Source organism: Epinephelus moara, chromosome 22 (assembly GCF_006386435.1).
Source record: "Epinephelus moara isolate mb chromosome 22, YSFRI_EMoa_1.0, whole genome shotgun sequence".
Lineage (NCBI taxonomy): Eukaryota > Metazoa > Chordata > Actinopteri > Perciformes > Serranidae > Epinephelus > Epinephelus moara.
Window position 1 is genome coordinate 4211718 of NC_065527.1, and position 22399 is coordinate 4234116.

At 43.0% G+C, this 22399-nt stretch overlaps 1 protein-coding gene across 1 annotated transcript in view; it reads right to left on the bottom strand.

The window, feature by feature from the left end:
* Positions 1-17210, bottom strand: part of LOC126384470 (hippocalcin-like protein 1) — a 60746-nt gene extending 43536 nt beyond the window's left edge. The window contains exon 1 of the mRNA XM_050035586.1: positions 16806-17210. The gene's annotated coding sequence lies outside the window, so the exon portion shown is untranslated. The remainder of the gene's footprint in view (positions 1-16805) is intronic.
* Between the last annotated feature and the right edge of the window lie 5189 nt (positions 17211-22399).

Sequence of the window (22399 nt, forward strand, 5' to 3'; positions counted from 1 at the left end):
TGATTCTGAGTCAGGTCATTTTGGCTATCTGGGAACCTACATAATACCTTTGCTTTCCTAAACCTAACCTACGTAACTCGCCATTATGTACAAAACGTCACGATGCCTATCCATGATTCTTGTCCTTAACCTACCCTAACCAGCAGGGGCGCTAATTAATTAGATATCACAGAAACTGTTGTGTGAGGATACATTTAACATTAGCATTGATTTGGAGTTGTTTTTCTAGCCATTTCACGAATGCATCACGTTGTTCACCAGCTAGTTGCTAACTATCTGTCTGCTGTTTGTTGCTAGGTAGAGCAGAGTAGAGTTTTCAGGAAACAGCTACCTGCTGTGGCCACTGCAACACTACGAGAGTGGTGAGAGTGAGTCAGAGTAGTAAACAAAGGAACTCACTGTAAAGCTCTGTAAAGCCATGAGGCTGCAGGTGATAATTCTCTGAAGGATCATTACTACGAACGACCACTTTCACGTTGTCATTTGATGGACTGTAAAAAAATATTGATTCCAGCTACTTAAAAGCATGAGGGTAAATTTAATTGGACAGTCATGATCAATCACCATCAAACATACGGCTAAATGTCTATAACAAAACATGCCATAAGAACCAATACTCCTAACGTTACAGTATTTGCCATAAAGGAGGTAACTAATGAGGCAAGTAATCAGTGAGAATTATTGTCTCTGGGACTGCTCACAATCTGAACACATCTGTGCTTTCAGCTGTAGCTCTCTCACACCTTCTACCTGCTCCACTTCGTCCTTTTATCTCCACCTCTCTCTTATTCTCCATCTGTCCCCCTCTCTCTTTGGTTCATGTGTGAGTGAAAACACAAATACATCTCATATCACCATGTGGAGACTAACAGCTTGCACAGCACTGTGATCAGTGACAGTCTTGTGAGCTTCAACACAGTCTCTGTCACAGCTTCCATCGGGACCACATCTACTTTACTGTGATGTATTCTGCGACAGATCTGTCATATGTAAAGAGCAACGGCTGTTCTATTTACAGCTGACAACAACATGTTTCCTGAGCTACATTAAAACAAGAGTATTCTGATTCTTTAATCATGCTTCCTGATGGATATCAGGACAATTGATGAGACTAAAATCTGCATGTGCATTGTGGCCCAGCATTTATAACTGCTAAACTTTGGACCAAAATCAATGCATCTCAGTGGAATCACAGTGGATGTGCTCACTGAGGCAAAATAACAAACCAGATTAGCTGCGTCTCACCACCCACTTCCACATAATCCTGCTCTCCCAGAGTACAAGTGGCCTGACAGAAGATATTCAGTATGATTTGTAGTCAGATGTGACATGCAGTAAAAAATGAGTTCCCTTCTTCCCTGCTTATTGTTCAGCACAAACAGTCAATACGTCAGCGTTCCACTAAGCGGCAGCTGGCAGCAGTAGAAGAAACAAAACAATGCGCCGGTGCAGTGTAAAATATTCTTTAAAAATCATATTTGCAAATGTTTTATGAGGAAGGAAATACATTCACCATATTTGTTCGACCTCAAGGACACACACAGTGTTTGGGTCACACACACTGATTTTTGTTTGTTTACAAGAAAACACCTTTGAGTCCCATTTTAATGCAGGACTTGTATTGTTCAATTGTGCTACTTCAGCGATATCACAGGAGAGGGAATGCTGTGGTTCTGATCATCATAGCTGTGATTCGGTCATAGGCACAGGACCGCACGCCAACAGATTATGATTTGTTTGTTTATTTAATCATTTATTTGGCTCCACTAACATAAATAGTTCTGCAACTAGACTGAGACTGGACTGTTGTCAAGCAACACATAAACATTCCTGCACGCTAGCCTGCTATTCTGTGTAGGTCTGCACGTTACCACAAGACAGCTACTGTGTGTCATGTTTATTTATCTGTATGTTTGTATTTATTATGCAACCAGTGAACTAAGGGTCTGTTGACAGTTGCTTTGGTGGCATGTTTGATTTGGACTTAACAGTCTGATCAAACAGTATGTGGTGTTTGATTTGGACTTAACAGTCTGATCAAACAGTATGTGGTGAGATCGGCTGATGTCATATGTAGGTTGACCAAACGTCCTCTTTTGCCCAGANTGTGTGTGTGTGTGTGTTAGAGTGCGGCACGGGCCGCATATTTCTGTCCGAACCCGACAGTCATTCTGTTTTGTTCTGTCCGAACCCGAACTGAGCCCGACATTATTTAATGACTAAAGCACTGAGTTTGTGTCACACAGTTGTCATGGTTACAGGCTATTTAACAGGCCGGGCGTACTCCGTGGAGAGGGAGACCTCCGTGTTTGAGACGGGAGCGGGCGGCGGGAGGTCCGAGGCTTCCAGCGAGGGTAGAGGGAGAAATAAAACAAAATAAGATAAAATAGGAAAAACCTGTCTCCCTCTTTTATTTTATTTTCAGCGTTTAATCAAGGCGGAGGCGGGCAGCGGGAGGTCCAAGGCTTCCAGCAAGGGGAGAGGTAGAAACAAACAGCCAATGTGTGTGTGTGTTGTGTTCAGGTGTTGTCACGTAAATAACACTCCCCAAGCAATAAACAGGACAGACAATAGGATTTATTTATTTTTACACTACATTTTCACTAAAAGCTGACCGAATCCGACCCGAGCCCGTCGGGTAGGCCTACCGTCGGGACCCGTCGGGCTCATATCGGGTAGCCACACTCTAGTGTGTGTATGTGTCCCCTATCTATAGGGGCCTATCTGAATTTCTGTCTTTGAGAGATATTATTTTGTAATATAACTGATTTTTCTATCCATACATATAAACTTTAAATTATATTAAAATTATAAGGCATCTTTGAGTAAACTGCGAGTATCATTTAAGTAGGCTATCTCGTGGCCAGGCCGAGTGTCCTCTCTTTTGGAAATCAAAATATGGTCACCCTAGTCATATGGGCATGTATGGATTACTGAATGATCCTACCGGGCACAGGCCCAGGGGCCCACAGTGTTGGGGGGCCCCTGGCCTTCACCTGCACATGTTCCGACTAGGAAGAGACTCAAAATGACCACAAAGATATGCAAAGGAACTGCAAAGAGACACAAAACAACTACAAAAACGAGTAAACAACCACAAAATGACCCTAAAGAGACACAAAATCACTGTAATAAGACACAAATCAGCTACAAGGATACACAAGATTACCTCAAAGACACACAAACGGACTATAAAGAGCCAGAAAACAACCACAGGGACACAAAAAATTACCTTAAAGAAACATTCAACCACAAAAAAGAAGCAAAATCAGCACAAAGTCTGTGTGTCTTGCTCCTATGTAGGAGAGGTGGTGGGGCCTTTTGCACATCTGTGCCCAGGGGCCCATTGTCCCATCATATGAGCACACCTGGAGGTTTGCAGTGAAGTGGCTTCTTTCCTTCCCTTTATCATCCTCTGACAACCATCCATGATTAGCTCAAATGTTATTTGTGGAAGTATGTTCATCTTTGCGGTGCAAAGGGTGATTAACAGTTAAGGGGAGACACTACAGGTGTCATGTATTGCTTAATTTTGGACTATTTTGCCTCCATAATATGTCATCTTTCAGACCAGTGTAAAGAAATTGTCCATAACACACATGCACATTGCTGAAACTATAATTCCCTCAGTGTTCAATGTTCACAAGGTTTTGTCAGTGAACCATGTGAGCTGTAATGGAGCCAAATTTTGTAACTTTTGTTAAATGTTGCTGTTGTCCCTGGCTTCATATGAGCAAAGGAAATCTCTGCTAGCTGCTAGGCTAATTTATACAATGTAAAATGCCATAGGCTTGTGCTAATAATGTTAGCATGTTGTATTTGTTTGGAAAACGTGTCCAGATAAAGACAAGTGTTTGTCTGTGAATGCTGCGAGTTATAGTGAAGCTGTGTTTAATGTGTGTTTAATGTGTGTTTTGAATCAACTAAACTTGACAGCACTTCACAGACACCCACAGTTTTGGAGGTGTAACTGGAGAGTGACACAGACACACCACCACACAAGTATAAATGCTCACAGCGGTGTAGGCCACAGCGTAGGCTCTGCATAGAGCTGACACACAAGTATAAATCCACCCTAAGGCTGAGCTGCCTTCCTGGGGATCTGATATGAGCAGTCGTGGAATGTCTCTTGTCCAATCGAAGCACTTAGTTAGAACTAACTGTAGTATAATGCTACTTAGTAAAGTCGAAGATTTAACTGCCTGTTTCACCACACATGCTAACTGCTTCTTTCCACTCATTAATTGTCATTAGGAAGTCACAGCTGCACGTCTGGCCCCGCAAGACTTTTACATCACCACTGATCACTGACACGAGCGCTGAAAAATGAGGGCGCCCTGAAAACTGTCAACATCTATAATATCCAGCATGTTCCAGGGACCCTGTCCAGCCCTGGCCCCCATTAATCACTCAGATCTCATGTAAGGAGAAGCGGCACCTCTGACAACAATCAAACACTAGAAAGGCTTGTTTGGAGATACGGTGCAAGCTCCTGATCAAAATAAAAGTACAAAAGAATCTTCACAACCATCTGTGTCAAACGAGAGGAGAGAAAAAAGCCCGAGCATTACAGCGGTTCCCATTATAAGAGTATCATGCGGTGCCCTGAGAGGCAGACAGCACATTTAATTGAACCGACTCCACAGAATAATACCGCTCTTTTGCTCACAGCTCCACAGAAAAAGGTTGCAATGTGATTGCACCAGCAGCTGGAGAAATGAGTCTGCAGTCATTACGGCTGCTTGTAAATGCATCCAAGCCAGCCGGCGCCACATCGATTTTTCTATTTCTGATTGGCCCTCTGTTATTGCCCAGAGAGCCCTGCGAGAGGCTGGCGGGGTGAAAACGCTGAGCTTAATTGATGCTGTCATGGTACGAAACAGGTTATAGTTTTTCACCCGGAACATTTTCTTTCACTCCTCTCACTGTGGCAATTCTGCTCTGCTCTCATATATTTAAAAAAAAAAATGCAGGCACAACAAGCACAACTCTGTTTATATTTATGTGGCAGAGGCAGAGACACAGCTGGTGGTTATTCTTCCATAAAATTCCTCACATTCTGCTCCGAGCTAGAGTAAAGCTTTAACGTCCCACAGGGCCAATTCAGCCTACAGACAGCAGTCAATAATAATAAATACAATGAGAACACACCAGTGAATCAAAACAAAAATCAATACAATACATACATAGACATACTGTACATACAGTGCATTACTGTACTGTACTGTGCTTAATCAGAGGAAGCAGCAAAAGAAAAACTAGAATTACCGCCTCTCTGTTGTTTCCCTCTGCAAACCAGTCAAGTTGCAGTTATAGTTTACATCCATGTCTGTCCAGACTCATATGAAGCCATGACAGTAGACAGTGTTTTAAATGTGGATGTTGCTGCAAAGAAATATTCTAAAGCGTGGACGCTTCACACATCTTCACACACCTTTTCAAATGTCTCCCCTTCTGTTCCTGAGATATGATGTTGACTAATGGCCAGAGAGTGTTTTTGCTGAACAATCTGATGTCACAGTGAAGTTAACCTTTGACCTTTTGGATATAAAATGTCAGCACTTCATTATTTTATCCTGTCAGACATATGTGTGAAATTCTGTTATAATTAGTGTAAGAATTTTTGAGTAAAGGCCAAAATCGTTGTGCCAAATTTAAGGAAATTCCCTCAAGGCGTTCGTGAGATACTTCGTTCTTGAGACTTGGACAGACAACCCGAAAACCTTTGAAACCAGGAGGCACTGTATTACATCCACAGCTACTGCAGTAACAGGCCAATTCACAGTTTGTTTAAAAGGATGATATCTGATGGAATAACAGACCTCATGTATCTGTTTGTGTCACCTCAGGGAGGTAAAACCTGTGCAGTAGGATGACCTGAGTTTTCTGTGTGGCTCTGACTTGTGTCTGATAAGTGTGCTTAAGTCATTATTCGTCTCTTTGGTCTTAATATACAGTTGTATGAAGGACTTCTTACGACTGGGCCATGACTGTTCTTCTGTGTGCAGAAGGCTGACAACAACTTATAAAAACATAACTGTCTTTATAATGTAATATAATAATAATACAACAGTCTCACAATCGTTTGTGTACAAAGGACCCTGAGCAGCCCTGTCTCCTAGAAATGAGTTTTTATACAACTATTTCGCAATATTAATACATTTGTTAAGGGACGAATTATGTTTTCTAATAACATTATAAGGAAATGTTGCTAATTAATTAAAATGTTGAAACTGGATGTATCAACAAAATGTTCACTGACAACTTATTCTAGTTGTTTTCCGCCACATAGGTAATCTTGCAATATACTATCCATTCATAGTGACTACAGCGTTATTTTTATTACCATTTTTGGTAACATTTAAAGAAGTATTTCATGCTGGAAAGATGGTATTTTCACAAAACTGGCTGTAGGATGTTAATTGGTACTAAATGACCAGAGAAAATGAAGAAAAGGAGGCTTTTGATCAAGAGGTTAAAACCTAGCAGTACCACAATGAACTGTGCCGTACCGGACCAATAAATGCTCCAGCTGGTGAGTGACTTAATGCAAGTTGGTTTCGGCTGGTCTGAAAGCAATATGGTGGCCGGCTGGTGACAATCACGTATTGCAGTTAAACAGTAAACTAGAATACGTGTCTGAAAACATTTGAGGGGAGAAATAGACAACATTAGTAGCGCTGCTTCGTTTTACCGTTTGATCTGAGACTGCTCTCAGTTTGAGAGAGTGAGAGGTAGATCCGCCTCTATACTCATTGCATCTGTGGTGGTGGCGGGCATCAAGCCCTCGGGAACAGCATGTTTTGAAGCTAATTTTACATCATGGCCAAATGTGGAATCACAACATCCAGGTATGTCACATGATGCCATGGTGCCCATAAAGACTTTTCCCCACAGACTTACATAGTGAAAGAGGAGTCTATAAATCAGTAGATACATTTATTTCAGTGTCACAACCCGCGTGAAATGACTCATTTCACTATAAAGATTTGATCTATTTGAAAGTCTAGAGGAGCTGCACAATTAAATAATTTAATCTCCATTAAAGTTAGCGGAGCGCTAACCTGGAAGTTAGCCGCTCAGTCGTGCTCTGCCGCTGCAAGTCTCTAGTGCGCTTGCTCTTTGGGCCCCACAACGCGTACGATCTGGGTAATTTCATACCACAGAAAATTAGCTTTTTAAGGTTCAGGCGCCACTGAGCAACTTTCATAGGAATGAAAGGGGCCCTGCCTCCAGCTATGTACCCACTTCTCTTTACATATGCATTGTAGGCGTACAAAAATAAAGAGGTACAATCTGTAGTGGCATCTGTGGCATTGAGCAGAGATCTGTGCACTGGGAGGGAAGTTTAACATCATTCATTTACACATACTACCATCATTGTTATGGTACAAAGCTGGTTGAAAATTGGCAAAGCATCCCTTTAACCAAAATCACAATCTTTCCCTGACCCTAACATAAGTGCTTTTGTTGCTGTTGACCCCAGACCTGTGTCCACCATCAGCTCCAACCAACTCCTTGCAAATCCATTACTACATAAATGTATTGTTTCATTAATTCAAAGTAACGCTGTCTCTGGACACAGTCAAGGCAGCGATTAAATTGTCACCACAACTTAATTATGAAAGCATTTCAGTAATATACAAACATAATTCCTCGGAGACAGGATTGCCCTGAGCAGGAAGATGAGAGTGTACTAGACAGAGAACCATTCACTCAAAGTCTCTCTCTGCTCCCTGACAAAAAATCAATTAACCAACAAACAAAATTAAAACCCTTCTTCTAAATGACAGCAGCCTATGTGTGAGCATGTGTGACTGAAAACAATTCATCAGTGAAGTGAACCCTGTTTTTTGTTTCTTTCCAGATGCCTCAAAATAAGATTTAGCAGGGTCGTTATGCATCTTCACCCTCCCTCCTTGCCTTATAAGCTAACTGGAGGGACTCCAGACTTTCCTGTGTCATGGCTAAACTCCCTCTTAAATATTTTTCATGACAAGCGAGGTAATCGTTTAATGACTTTGGAGATATGACGACTGGAACCACATTAAGGAGTCTAGCGACCTTCTGCAGTTCCAAAGACTGAGAGATGAAATGACATTTAGTTGTGTAGCACAGCTTGTCGGGAGTTCACGCCCCAGGACTCTTCCTCTCCTTTGATAAGATTGAAAGATTTACGCACTGCGGCTTCATCAATCAGCCCTCTACCCTGCCTCAGCTCTAAGAGAGTTCACGATTAAAATCGTGTGCATCAAACCTTAGATACAACTTCATTTGACAGTTCGGCGTCAGACGTATCAGAACTTACGATCTGATGCCTTTTCTGGAATCATCTCTTACTTTACCTTCCACGTTGTGCTGTCTCCCTCATAAAAGGTTAGTTTCTTCTGATCTCATCATTGTTTAAAGGTATGCTAAGATGAAATTGGCAGTTATTCTTTGTTTTTGTTTGGGAGCGAACTTTGTCCATTTGGTGTTTTGCCTAACTGTATTTGTGAAAATTGGCGATGTGTCCGCAATTTTTGTAGCTTTGTCTTGGATGCATGGTCTGGTACCTGGACGCTACCTTTTCACAAAGGTCCCGATCTCACTGAAGTGGGCAGAGTCTCTGCAGATAAATCACCACTACACAAATCTAGTGGGTCTTAAGTGATGACTGAGAGGGATAAATTTTGTATGAGTCTAGACATTGTTTTTCAGGGAAATCCTGCATAGTGAGGGATCTAATAATCCAAGGTTTATTAGAAGAGAGATGTACACGTTTTGTAAGACCATATTTTCACAATAGGTAATGTAACATGACAATGTATGCATGCATGTATGAAAAGGATTCTTTAAAAATGCTCCAGTTTGTAAATCCAAATCAATTTCTAAAAACAATCCTCAGGTCCCAGTTGTTTCTCTCGTCAGTTGGCTGACAGACCGGAACTAAATGAACAGCGTTATGATCAGGGGTGCCAAGAGGAGCTTTGCAATAAGATTTGCAGGCTCCCCTGATGGTCCCGTAACAAAGGTCTAGCACCTCGCCATGTCTCATAGTGCAGGTAACATACTGAAGAAAATGACTAAGGGATTTAGAGCAGCGATTAAAATCCCCCATAATAAGGTTAGCTGCGTCAGAGGATACTGCAAACGCTGCATTACTCTAATGGTGACTGATGCATTGTCTAAGTTTGATTTGGGGTGGGTATAATAAACCATGAGAAATGACTGTGGAAATTCTCCTGGCAGATAAAAAGGGCAGAGAGCTGAACAGCACAACCTGGTCTCACAGAAATACATGAAACATCACATCATGTGGTGGTGGCACAAATGTGTTAAAATGATGTGCCGGCTCCACAGAAACAGTGCCAGTGGAGAGTCAGTTAGGATTCTTTGTTGTGGTGGACACACAAATTCCCTGGTTCAACAATGACACACAGTGGGCGGTGGTGTTGGATGCCATAGGTAGTTTTAAGAGCGACAAGCTCTGCGTGTGGAGGAGGTCGGGATGGGGATGGGTCAAACAAACATAGGACTTTCACCCCGGTCCTTAGTGTTCATGCCATGTGTAAAACCAAGTGAACTGTGAGTTATCTGAAGGTATGTCATCAGCATATTTCTTTCCTGAACCTAACCTACGTAACTTTACGTTAAGTACTAACGCCATTTGTGGGGTGCTAATTCATCAGATATCATACAAACTTTTAACTTTACGTACTTACATCCTTTATGTAGTTATGTCACGTTACATGGCGTATTTACATCACTTTACGATGCACTTACGTCCTCTTTGTAAAACACAGCATTTTCATATAACCAAAAATACAATCATTTACTAAACCTATCCGAGTAGTTTTGGTGCATAAATCCAACCGTGCTGCCCAGTACGCAACAGTCATAGTTACTTTAAAGGAAAATCTTTTTCACACACCAAATAATGCAATGTTAAGTGGTCGTGGTCATTTAACATATTTCTGTAAGATCACATTGGAGGGTCCAAATCTCAAGCGCTGTGACTTTGCATGTGCTAACAGTCCTTCCATCCTATTCCTTAAAGACTGTATGTGGGCTCCATAGTCTCTGGGCCACTCCGCCCCTCCTTCCCTTCTTGGTCCTGGTTCTCCAGGGGTACTTCCCATGGTCTTCCTTAAAAAAAATCGCCAGCATATAACAGTGCGTGGTTGTGTTGCCATCATGCCAAAATTACAGCACTGAATGAGAAATCCTTGGCTGCACTTGAGTGTGGTCAAACTTCTGCAGGCCAAACAGGGCCATAAAAAAGACCCATATCACGAGAAAAAAGCTTGTGACCCTCATGATAGTACAATGACAATGGATCAGACAACAGGACGGATAAATCCCCCTTGTCCACGCAGGGAGTAACAAACAAACAGACGAAGGAACAACAAAGCAAAATAACAAACAAAGGGAACTACTGCTGCGGGTCGCCCTGAGTACAACTGTGTTTGAAAGGCATAAGGGAGGTATCTAAATCAAGACAGAATCCATTGAGGAGAGTCGGGGGAGAGCCTCAACAACAGAAAATATTCTTGTTATGGCTACTGTACAGCTTTGCAGTCTAAAGGGACTAATTAAACTATTTGTCCCTTCAGACTTAAGCTTTTTGAAATGGACAGAAAGATTCAAGAGTAACTGAAACACATGCTGAACAAAGAGTGGGAGCGATGCACAGAAAAATGACGTCAAGACATGAGAACAGAAATATTCTTGTGGTCGGGGAGAAGTGATATGTGGTAGAGGAGTAGGACGGACAGAGGCAAAGAGGAGGAGGCTGCTTTGAGATACGATCTCAACAGAGGTATCGTGGAGTGTGCGGCAAGTGTGTGTTCTCCACCACGCCTTATCAGTTGAGAGCTGTTGGCCCTTTTATGCTAAAGGGCACACACACACACACACACTCCTTCACACACTTTTTCCCCCTCTGGCTTCATTAGCTCAACCACATACCGAGCACTGGGAGTAATTGGCTGCCCTTTCAGCCTCCTAATGGCTAGAGGAGAGGAAAGGAGAGGCGAGAAGAGGAGGTGAACGGGCAAAATTACTGTCATTTGTTTAAAATCTCCACAAGAAATGTATTTCCTTATGCCTTTTCATGTAATTTATCCTTTTTCATTAGCTACTTAAAGGGATTGTCCAGATGTTTCAAAGTGGGGACGTATGAGGTACTGTTCCATGGTCAGTGTATTACATACAGTGGATGTCAGTCGGCATGTCCCCCCCAGTTGAAGAAGCAGAAAATAAGAACCACTATGGCAGCTAAGCCGTGCTCTGTAGCAGAAAAACACAATTTAATCACCCAAGAAAATCTATAGCCACCTGAGTGGACACTATATAGAGAATATTTTCACTGCTTTATCGTGCTGTCAGACTACAGATGTCAATGTTTAACTGTCAATCGGTTAACCGCTGAGAATATTTTTGACCAGTTACACATGTCTGTCGGTAGGTTAATTTTGCCTATCTACCAAGCCCGGTGAAAACTAGTTAGTGGCGCTGATGCTTCAGCGATTAGTGCTTGCACCGCTGTCCACACCCCAAAATGTTGCTATGGAAACTTTACTGTGAGTAAGCACTCAATTTTGAGCTGCACACCCCCTTTAGCATTACTGTTAGCTCTGTTAGATCTGCAGTTTGGTGCAGCGTCTGCAGTGATGTGGGCACTGTGTCGGACTGTCATGGTGAAGAGGGAGCTGAGCCAGAAGCAAAGCTTTCAATTTACTTCTCCGTTCACGTCCCAACCCTCACCTATGGTCATGAGCTCTGGGTAGTGTCCGAAAGAATGAGATCGCAGATAAAAGCGGCTGCAATGAGTTTCATCTGTGGGGAGGCTGGGCTCAGCCTTAGAGATAGGGTAAGGAGCTCAGACATCTGGGAGGAGCTCGGAGTAGAGCTGCTGCTCCTCCGAGTTGAAAGGGGCCAGTTGAGGTAGTTCAGATCAGAATGCCCCCCAGACACCTCCCTCCCACTGGTAGAAGGCCCGTTCTTTGGCACTTCAAGTTCTCTTTTGTGGTGCTTTCCTGTTCCTACTTAATTTGTTTTTTATGCTTTTATTAGAAGACAAAAGGAGCAATCACAGACCAGTTCTGTCAAATTATTCCAGACCAGTGTCGTTTGATTGGATTCACTGGAGACAGTGCAGGTAGCCCCCCCTACAATGAGGGATTTGAACAATCATGTTGCTTGAGCTCCATATCTGATTTATTTATACCCATTCAAAAGCAAGCAACTGCTGTTCACTCACAAAAGGCAGAGCAGCAACAATCCATCCTCCCAGGTTGCCTCATAGACTGCGGATGCTCTAACAAGGACCAAACTCATCACTGGCTGTGCTCTAAGCTACACGGAGCGTCACATTGGGATTGATTGGTAACATCTTTGGTTCAGGCCCCGTCTACCTCCAGCAGAGCAGCTGCTCTCTCGGCCTTATAGCAGACTTTATCAGACTGGATGTCTGACGGGCAGGAGACGCCCCTCCCAGTAGGATCAGGGCAGATTATGGGGTCGGCAGCGCGCATGGGAAACACAGACTCTGTGTCCACCCATGCAGGCCACGTCCCACTCATCCTACTTCCCTACATATGAAAACACAGCCACATAGAGAGGCTTACAAAGCATGAACACATGGGATGTTCTCTTCAGAGTGATTCTAATTCTCACTAGTTTCATAATAAAGACGTAACATGCAACTATGTCCTAGGCGCATACACTTTTGGCTCAGGCCTGAGAAACTGCATTGGGAAACAGGCCGCATACCTGCTGGAACAACAAAAAGCCTTCACACCTAAACAAAAAAACTGACAATTTTTTGTCTTCCTTCTTTTTTTTATCTGCCGTGCAGAGTGGTGAAGGGATGACGTTTTTGTTGGCTGATCCGAAAAATACTGTCATTGTGGTTTAAGTTGGACTTTGGATTACTGCAGGACATAAACTCTATCACAAAGAAAAGTTTGTGGACTTACACGCAAGATTATCTTCACAAATGAACACCACTTTTATGTGTATGGAAACCTAAATGCAATCGCCAGGAGTAAAACGCTAACGTTAGGGTATTAATGAACTACAATACTGTCACATGACTTTAACATCAACACCACATCAAGGCTGTAAAGCTGTGTTCATTGTGATGGCACTCTGAAACCTCAATTAGACACTTGTTGTCGCCTTAAGCTTCAAAATTCACAAGTGTGTTTCTGTTTTTGTCAGTGGTTTTCTGACCGGTGTAAAGTGAGCGGGGCTCATTTGGAACAAGGTAATGTCACAATGAAAAATCTGATCTGACAAAAGCCACAAGTCCTAATATACAAAAATGTTTTTATGTGTTAAACTTTAATTAATAGCTCTGAATGCTTTTTTTCGTGCTTATTTTTCTATTAAATACCTCAGATTTTAAAGTTCTCAGGCCTAAAAACAAACCAAAGTTGACGACAGGAGAAATCTAGAGTGAAGTCCAAAGTCATGACACATAATACCTGAGTCAAGTCCAGAGTCACTGCAGACAAGTCTCAGGTCAAGTTTTGAGTCGAGTCCAAAATCAAAACAGGCAAATCCCAAGTGAAGAATAAGGTCATGACGGGCAAGTCCCAAGCCAGGTCCCAAGTCAAGGCGGGCAAGTCCTGAATCAAGTCCCAGGTCAGCACAGACAAGTCCCATGTCAAGTCCAAAGTCACAGCAGGCCAGTCCCAAGTCAAGTCTCAGGTCAAGACAGACAAGTTTTGAGTCAAGTCCAAAGTCAAAACAGGCAAATCCCAAGTCAAGTATAAGGTCATGACAGGCAAGTCCCAAGCCAGGTCCCAAGTCAAGACGGGCAAGTCCTGAGTCAAGTCCCAGGTCAACACAGACAAGTCCCATGTCAAGTCCAAAGTCACAACGGGCCAGTCCCAAGTCAAGTCTCAGGTCAAAAGAGACAAGTTTTGAGTCGAGTCCAAAGTCAAGACAGGCACATCCCAAGTGAAGTATAAGGTCATGACGGGCAAGTCCCAAGCCAGGTCCCAAGTCAAGGCGGGCAAGTCCTGAGTCAAGTCCCAGGTCAACACAGACAAGTCCCAAGTCAAGTCCAAAGTCACAGCAGGCCAGTCCCAAGTCAAGTCTCAGGTCAAGACAGACAAGTTTTGAGTGGAGTCCAAAGTCAAAACAGGCATGAGTATAAGGTCATGACAGGCAAGTTCCAAGCCAGGTCCCAAGTCAAGACAGGCAAGTCCTGAGTCAAGTTTAAAGTCACTGAAATTGTGACTCTACTCTGACTTGAGTCCAAGTCATGTGACTCAAGTCCAAACCTCTGCCTAATAGCATAACATAATGGTGATAATGGCTCATGGGGAAGTGGTATTTGCTAATTACTATTAACAAGATTACTAAAGACGATATGTAACATAACTCATAAAGAATAAACAACCATTTCCTCCCATTATTGTGTTACTGCCAGACCAAAAAGCCATTTTACATGGAGCCTTTCTGTCCATCTCTTTGCTATGCTTTTAATGATTATGCTCTTTTTTTTCCCATAAAGCCCTCAAGAGTTGTCCTTTGAGAAAATTCCACTGGCCTTCCACATCCATCATGGCGCCAGGGGCTGTACAAACAGCAGACCTCTGCGGGGAGATGTTAACCCGACTCAAGGCCTGGAGGTCCTCCGGCTCCACTGAGGTCTCCGAACATCGGGGGCATTCAAAGGTTTTACTTGTCTCTCTGGATGAAAGAATGAAAGCTCCGAGTGGCCCAGTCTGTGTGTTTCTATCCCATGATCCAACACTGACCTGTGCTCACATGGCAAGACGGAAACCTTAACACAAAGTGACTTTCAGGTCATGGACCTATAAATTCCATGCATACATGCAGTCAGGGACATCTTGTCTTTCTAGAATTTCTAGCAGCGTTGTGCGAGAGCAAGGTCACCTATAAGAGCAACACTACATTGGTTGTTCTGTGAGAGCCTGCGATATAGAATACATAAAGAAGGACAGCCATGCATGAAAGAGCCATTGAGGAGGGATAATAATGAAACTGTTTCCTTTTCCCTCCGCACAGCACCTGCCTCATTGAAACACACCTTGACTACGACATCTATCATTTGCTCGGTGCTCAACGCCTCAGGGTTAAAACCTCTGTGTATACAAGTTATGAGCGTGCGTGTGTGCAGGCAAGAGAGAGAGAGAGTAGCACTCCAGCGCACATTTATCTTCTTATGTAACAACAAGACTAGCATTAGCACATGCAGGCTAAACGCTGCCCAACCAAAATATCAGCAGCAGCAGCAGCAGCAGCAGCAGAATCGGGCCTGTCCCACATCCCGAGCAAACTGAGTGGAGCCGATTTCCTCAAGACATGATCCCCAAATATAAATCAATTTGTTCATGCTGCTCCACCACACTCTCATTAACCCGGGGTCACACCCAATGACGGTCACATTATCAGACCTCTCATCACTCTTTTCGTTATTACCCTCCCTAAATGACAGCTACAGTGCCTTTCCACCAACAACTGCTGCTCATGTGACTCCTTTGAATATCCCTGAGTGGATAGATTGGGTGACTTTCTGCACAACATTTCCCGTCTTTGTGCTTTACACCAAGTCTGACGGGAACCAGTTAAATCTGAAAGGATTATACGCACGGCTTGCAGCAGCTGGGTGGCATTTAAGAAAGAATATGTAGCTGTGAATGTGTCATAGCCCGAGTCTGAATCAGCCATAAACAGGCCTGCTATCTCAACGAAGAGGAGAGCAGAAGTCCTGTAGGTGAGAGATGGTTATTAGAGATTATATACATCGAGGACCACCAGGTCCCTGCCTTTTATTCTATTGATCTAGTCCACAGCGATGGAGATTTCCAATATGGATCAAATCACATTTTACAGGATACATGAGACGCAGAGATTGCAGCTATAGGAGGACTCAGGCTAATGGAGCAGACGATAAGCTGCATTATGACCACACTGGATGGGTGGTAAGGCTGTTATAAACCTATTATAAAGCAGTGAGAGCCTGATTTAAGATCCCTAACCTGGGAGTGGAGAAAATAACTTTGTGCCTCATTTCACTCAAGTGATTTCATGTAAAGAGACGGCAAAGGTGGCAAAGGGTGATACTTGATTGAAATCTCTCTGCAATTCAACAGCTTGTCTGTAATGCCCCTCTACAATGTTGCTATATGAGAAGATAGTCAGTGTAATAATTACACACACACCCTGCAGTCCCAACAATAATAATAAAGCCCTGTAAGTATGAGTATGGCAGATAAGGCAGCAGCTAAGAGGATGCAGCTCAATCTCTTCCTATCTCCCCCTTTTCTTCCTGTCTGCCTCTCTCAGGGAGGTAAGTGCACCTCATGGCTGTGAGACAGAGGAGCAGTGCTGGAAGATCCAGAGCACCACCATGCGCATCCATCCGCGCCTCCTGTCCCGCGTTAAGATCATTCATAAAAATGGCAGGCCGATGCCGCTGTCATCCTATTGGCTGCACAAAAGAGGATTTTTATTTTAGTGATTAATTCGATGAAAGCACTCCGATGATGATGATGATGATGATGATGATGATGATGTGGAATGCACATTTGCAAAACATCTGTCCCGATGCGATGAGACAAACTGCAGGGGGTCTACGGGAATGTTTTCAGGTCAGATACTCTCGGCTAGGCTACACTCGCTGGTTATTGTCACCACACAGCCGTGATATGCACCGTTTCCGCGGGGAAACAAAAGCGCCTGCGTCGCTGTTCCTAAATTATCATCACCAGCGGTGGCATTACAGGAAATAATATTTTAGGAAGGCTAAACATCTGCGATGTAATGTCGACCCTCTGTCTTACCCGATGGAGCCGAGGTGGTGTCTGTGGTGGGGAGAGGGGTGTCCCTGCTCCGGTTCAGCGGGGCCGGTGTGCAGGACAGCCGGGTGGAGATGCAGGGATGCTCGGCTCGCTCCGGACGCTTTCCTCCGGTGCTCCTGCTGTACAGCGCTGCTGGATCTCCGTCTGCTTACTACTGCTGCTTCTTAGTGCACACTCACACACATCCACACACGCCGACTGACTAGCTGAGTGACTGACTAAGTGGCCCTTGGCTACACTAGCCGAGCCCTGCAAACCATGTTACCGTGCAGGCGAGAGGCAGCAGTGATGGTGCTGCGGTGCGGAGCTGCTGCTGCTGCTGCTGCTGCTGGCGGTTCCTCTCCTCCAGGGGCCGGTCGGGACGGAATGGCAGCGGAGGACAGTGTGTTTAAGTGGTGAGCGCCGGTGGAGTGGATTTAAACGGGGGGATGGTTTCGTTGGGATTACGTGGTGGGGGTTTAATTAGACAGCGCTGCGCCTATTGGCACCGACGTTGCGCACAGCCCTCCTCCTTCTTTCCTCCCCTCTCCATCTCTCCTTCTCCTCTCTCTCTCCCAGTAAAACAGATAGATGTGTGTGTCACAACACAGAATGATGGCGCACCATGCTGTGTGTATAATATAATTTCCTGCGCCACATTTTTGCTCTTAGTGATAGATATAATTAGGGCCACAAACACGCATATAAATGTTGATATAAAATATAAAATTCCGGATTTAGTCAGTAGAAAACAATCTGTGATTACTGTGCACTATTGCATTTCTACAGACAACCATTGTGGTTTTGCTAGAGCACCCCAATAGGATTAGTGTCTTAATGGAGTTGGGAAATTATTTCATGATCTTCATCATCTTCCGCCCGACAAAACGGCACAGAAGTGGAATAATATATAATTGGATAACACATATGAGTATGGATTTTGTTGAGCTGTAATGTAAAAAAAATCTCTAGGCTCTTAAATTCTCAGAAAAATCTGCAAAATAAGTAAAGAGAAAATTAATGTTTGCATCCAGAGCCGGGTCTAGCTCATTATTACCATTATATTTTATATTTATTTATAAATGAATACAAACAAGAACAAGCACCAACAAGAAATCAACACACATAATCAACATTGCTAATGAAAAATAACAAATGAAATACCATACGTGCAAATTGGCAAATTTCAGTCTCTATTTCTTCGTCTTTTCTTTTTTTGGTTTGTCTCTTTGTTTACCGCATCTCAGATGGCTCTTGCCTTTTCATTTCCTCTTACTCTAACGCAGGGGTTTTCAACATTTTTTAGACCAAGAACCTCTTAAGTGCCGCACAGTGATTTAGCATTAGCTAGCTCACATGGTTACACAAGCATTCATGGGTAACAGTTAGCCTATCACTAATGTTGTAAACTGTAAATTAATTTTTGTTTTTTATTTTTGCTAATATGTTGGATTCATGTTAAAGTACATTCTCAGATATATCTTAATTATAAAAAACAAAAACATAATGTTAAATTCAAGTTTAATCAGACAGTAATTGATGGCCCCCTTGCAGTAAGTCTAAAGACCCTCCGCAGACCCCCTGTTGAAGGACCGGGCTCTAATGCTCTCCACACACTCCACACCTATCAATGCTAAAGCATGTTCCGACTGTGATGATCACTCATTGATGAACACATTGAGGCAATATGCATAGAGATGGTATCCCTACTGCGGAGCAGCTGTTAGCATTAGATCTTTGGATAATTTTTCCTTTGTGTTCAATTTTTTTTAATGGGGGGGTTGTGCAATTTTGTCACCCGTCCTTGGTGACCAACTATGCTGCTTGCGGGATGATCTGCCGAATTTACTATCCACTACTGATGAGCAGATATTTGGAGACAAACTGTTGAGCTAATTCTCCAGTTGAGTGGCATTAAGTCACTGCAGGAGAAGAGAATGCGATGAGATGATGTAATTAAAAGAGCGCCACTCAAACCAAAAATGAAAGAAAACAGTGGAAAATGTTGCTTCCAAACGATTTTGGCATGATGACCACCAGCCATTCCCCTCTTGTCAAATATCGCAGCTTTGTCAGTGATTTCTGTGTCAAAAAACAGCGCACATTGCCGTGGAATAATTTGCACCAGGCGGCAGCAGTTGTTGGCACAGTGGGCAACAACCATACTCGTCAAATACAGCAGCTTTGTCAGTGGATGTCTGCGTCAGACACCAACATTAAAAGGCACCTTTTGAAGCGTTAGTCCAAATAGGATGGGCGGGGGTGGTGGATGGGTCAAAGCTTATATCTCAACAGTTTTACCACAAAGTATGACTTTCTTGACCTTAAAATTTATGTTTTAAATTCATTAACGACATATTTGGATTTCATGTCGCAACTCAAACGGGACCAAAAGATAATATTTCTCTTCTCATTCACTGCCATTCATATTTTTTCCGATCTAAGGTCCCATTAGCTTCACCGGAAGGGGCATGACTTCAGCACTCTATGTCTAGCATGTTTCAGTTGTGACGTATGTCACATGACATTACATGATGTTAGCAAGAGCTGTACTTGTTACAAACCTGACCACATGCTTTTGAAAAAACAAAGTGTTTTACCTGCGATGTAAGTTTATTATGCATCTTATGAGAAGAAACTGTACATTTCCTGTGAAAACTAGGTTTATTTTGAGAGGACACAACAAGCGGAAAATGACACACCATCCCTTAACGTCCAAAACTGACACAGGAGGGGACCTCCCGCATCATAATTTGACGTTTAGGTCTACTGACAAGCTGCAGTATGTGACAAGTTGGGATCAGAGCGTGCTGTGCCCTAAAGAAGCAGCTGTAAAATGGTGAAAACATTATTTCCAGCATCAAAAACACACTGAAATGACTCTTTGTATTCCCAGAATTTGATTCATTCTGTTCTATATTTTAAAAAGTCTAGAAGAGCTGGGTGATTTAATTCTCTTGTCCGATTAATGTGTGCTGCGAGTTTAGAGGAAGTCAGTGGAAATCACGGATGTGCATGCTCTCAAGTTGCCTGTGAGAAGGACGCCAGCGTACGTGTCATGGATTATTCAAAGTCTGCCCCCACTGCACTTTTTCATATTTTGTTTTGGTCGCCACACAAACTTTTTCACCTCAGCCAGGCATAAAAACATTTCTGCAATATTTCAACTTTTTTAATTTCCGGCATTTTTTCATGCACAATTTGAAAATGCACATAAAACAGTTGGAATTTAATTGCACACACTGCTGTTTACTTTTGTAGCACAATCTCTGTGTTTGTCGTACGGCAGCACACACACAAACACACACATACATCTGGCAAAGAAGCTTCAGACCTGAGTCACACACTGGACAGTCTGTGGATATTAGCATTGATGGGATGAGCTGAGCACCAGACCTCACACACAAACACACACACATATACAAACACACACTCTGAGGTGCGCCATCTGAGCCAGACATCAGCCATACTTTGTCACACCTCACAGAACCTGAGGGAGCTGTGGGAAGGTATTTATTAAGTCCAAAGGTTGGAGATGACTCACAGATGGTGGTCTCACTGGACTAAGTTTGGTTGCTCATTGAAGGGACAGCTGGCCTGCGTAACCAGCGCTAGCCCAACAGGAAAATCAAAAACGACACATTCCTAAAGGGAGCACGTAAGCGCTTGGAGCAGAAACAATTTCCTGAGACAACGTATGCCGTGATGGATTTTAAACGAGGAATGTGACGCACAGAGGTCTCAGGGATGGTCAGCTTTTTAATCAGCCACTGTTGCGTGTGATGATCATGTCTCATTAACCCTTAGTTATTTAGACAAGTACTGTGTGTGCTCTCTGCTACCACATTCACATCAGATTCAGTTCAGTTGTATTTCACAGCTTGATCAGAACATCAATTGCCCAGCTCTTCAAACAGCACAGAGATGATTATGTGCTGAATGGAAAGATTGTGAACACGAGGTGAAGGCTGCTGCAAATACAAAGCTGAAAGTTATGTGTCTGATTAAAAGGAATGATTTATAGATGAGTGTTATTGCCAAGATATCATACACCGGCATATAAATGAAGGAGAGGAGAAGGAATCACAGCGGGTTGGGCAAATTAAATGCAGAATGAGATGCAACTGGAGGATGGCAAGAGTAGAATTACAATTTCCATGCACAGCATGGGTTTCATATCATGCACAAAGGGGAGGCAAAGTCTACTGTGTTCAAAGTTTCGGGCCAGATGTTTGGGTGGTGACGTTGTATGGTTCCAGGGATGTCCAATGAAGTGTAAGTATGAGAGACATACTGTTTGAAAGTCTGTTAACAATCTAAAAGCACAACTCCAACCTTCAACCATTGATTTTTCTCCTCTTTGAATCTATTGTGAAGCTTCAACATTAAAGATGCTTTCACACCTGCCCTGTTTGGTTTGGTCCAGTCAAACTTAAGTTCGTTTGCCCCCTCAGTGCGGTTTGTTTGGGCAGGTGTGAAGACAGCAATCACACTCAGGTGTGCACCAAAACAACCGGACCGAGACCTTCTTGAAGAGGTGGTCTCAGTCCGGTTACAAACGAACTCTGGTGCGGTTGGTTTGTGGTGAGAAGGTGTTCCGACCTGGATGTGAAGCAACTGCAGTCACATGACACATTGTTTGGGTTAAACATGAGCATGTTACAGTCCTGGAGGATTATTAATGTGCACCTCCTCCTGTACTGCCTTAATATGCACATTCAGCACATCCAATGCATCAAAACATTGTTTTCTAGTTGGAGCCGCGCCTCGTTTTCAAACTGTATGGTTTGACTAAAATGAACAATGACAGCAATATAGTCCACGATGAGCAGCGCTAAAATCAACCTGCGTAGTTGTCCCTCCATTGTGACATTAGAAAGTGTCACATTTATCTTGCAAGTGTACTCTTCTTCAACGTTTGCTTTACTTCCTGGATTTTTCCCACATGGAAATTCTGACCAATCAAGAGCAGCTTTCTCACACAAGGCATTTGATCTGGTCCTCTTGTAAATGCTGCCGTGAGAACACGAACCAACTCTAGGCAATTATACAACTTTGGAACAACATGAGTCCCTGATTCAGACCAAAGGAGACCACTGTAGGACTGAGAGCAGCCTAAGAGTCAAAGCGAAACTTCAGCTTCCAAGTACTGGTCCAGAAGGAAGAAAGCATTAATTCAAAATATCTTTGACACCTGTACTAATACAAATAGCTATGATGCTGCCTATATAACAACCACAGGTATTACTCATCAAGAGTTTAACAGTCATGTCTCCATGTGAGATGCATGCATGTGTAATTTAAGGAGCAGATTGAGAAAATGAGTTTTCAGGGCCTTTAATATTACAGAGTTCAAATGCTAATAGCAAGTGTTGTTGTTGTGAGACTCATTTATCTTATAGAATATGCACATTAAACTCAAGGGACACATCTGCCTTTATTAGACAAAGAGATGAAAGGAACCCTCAGTGAGAGATTATGTTGAGTTGCAGCTTGTCAGGACTTCAGCTCTCTGTGGAGACGTGTATAAATAAATTCATGACTTTCCTAATTTAAGTTGGTGTATTAACATATTTTTAAAGGGGTTGAGCAGGAGA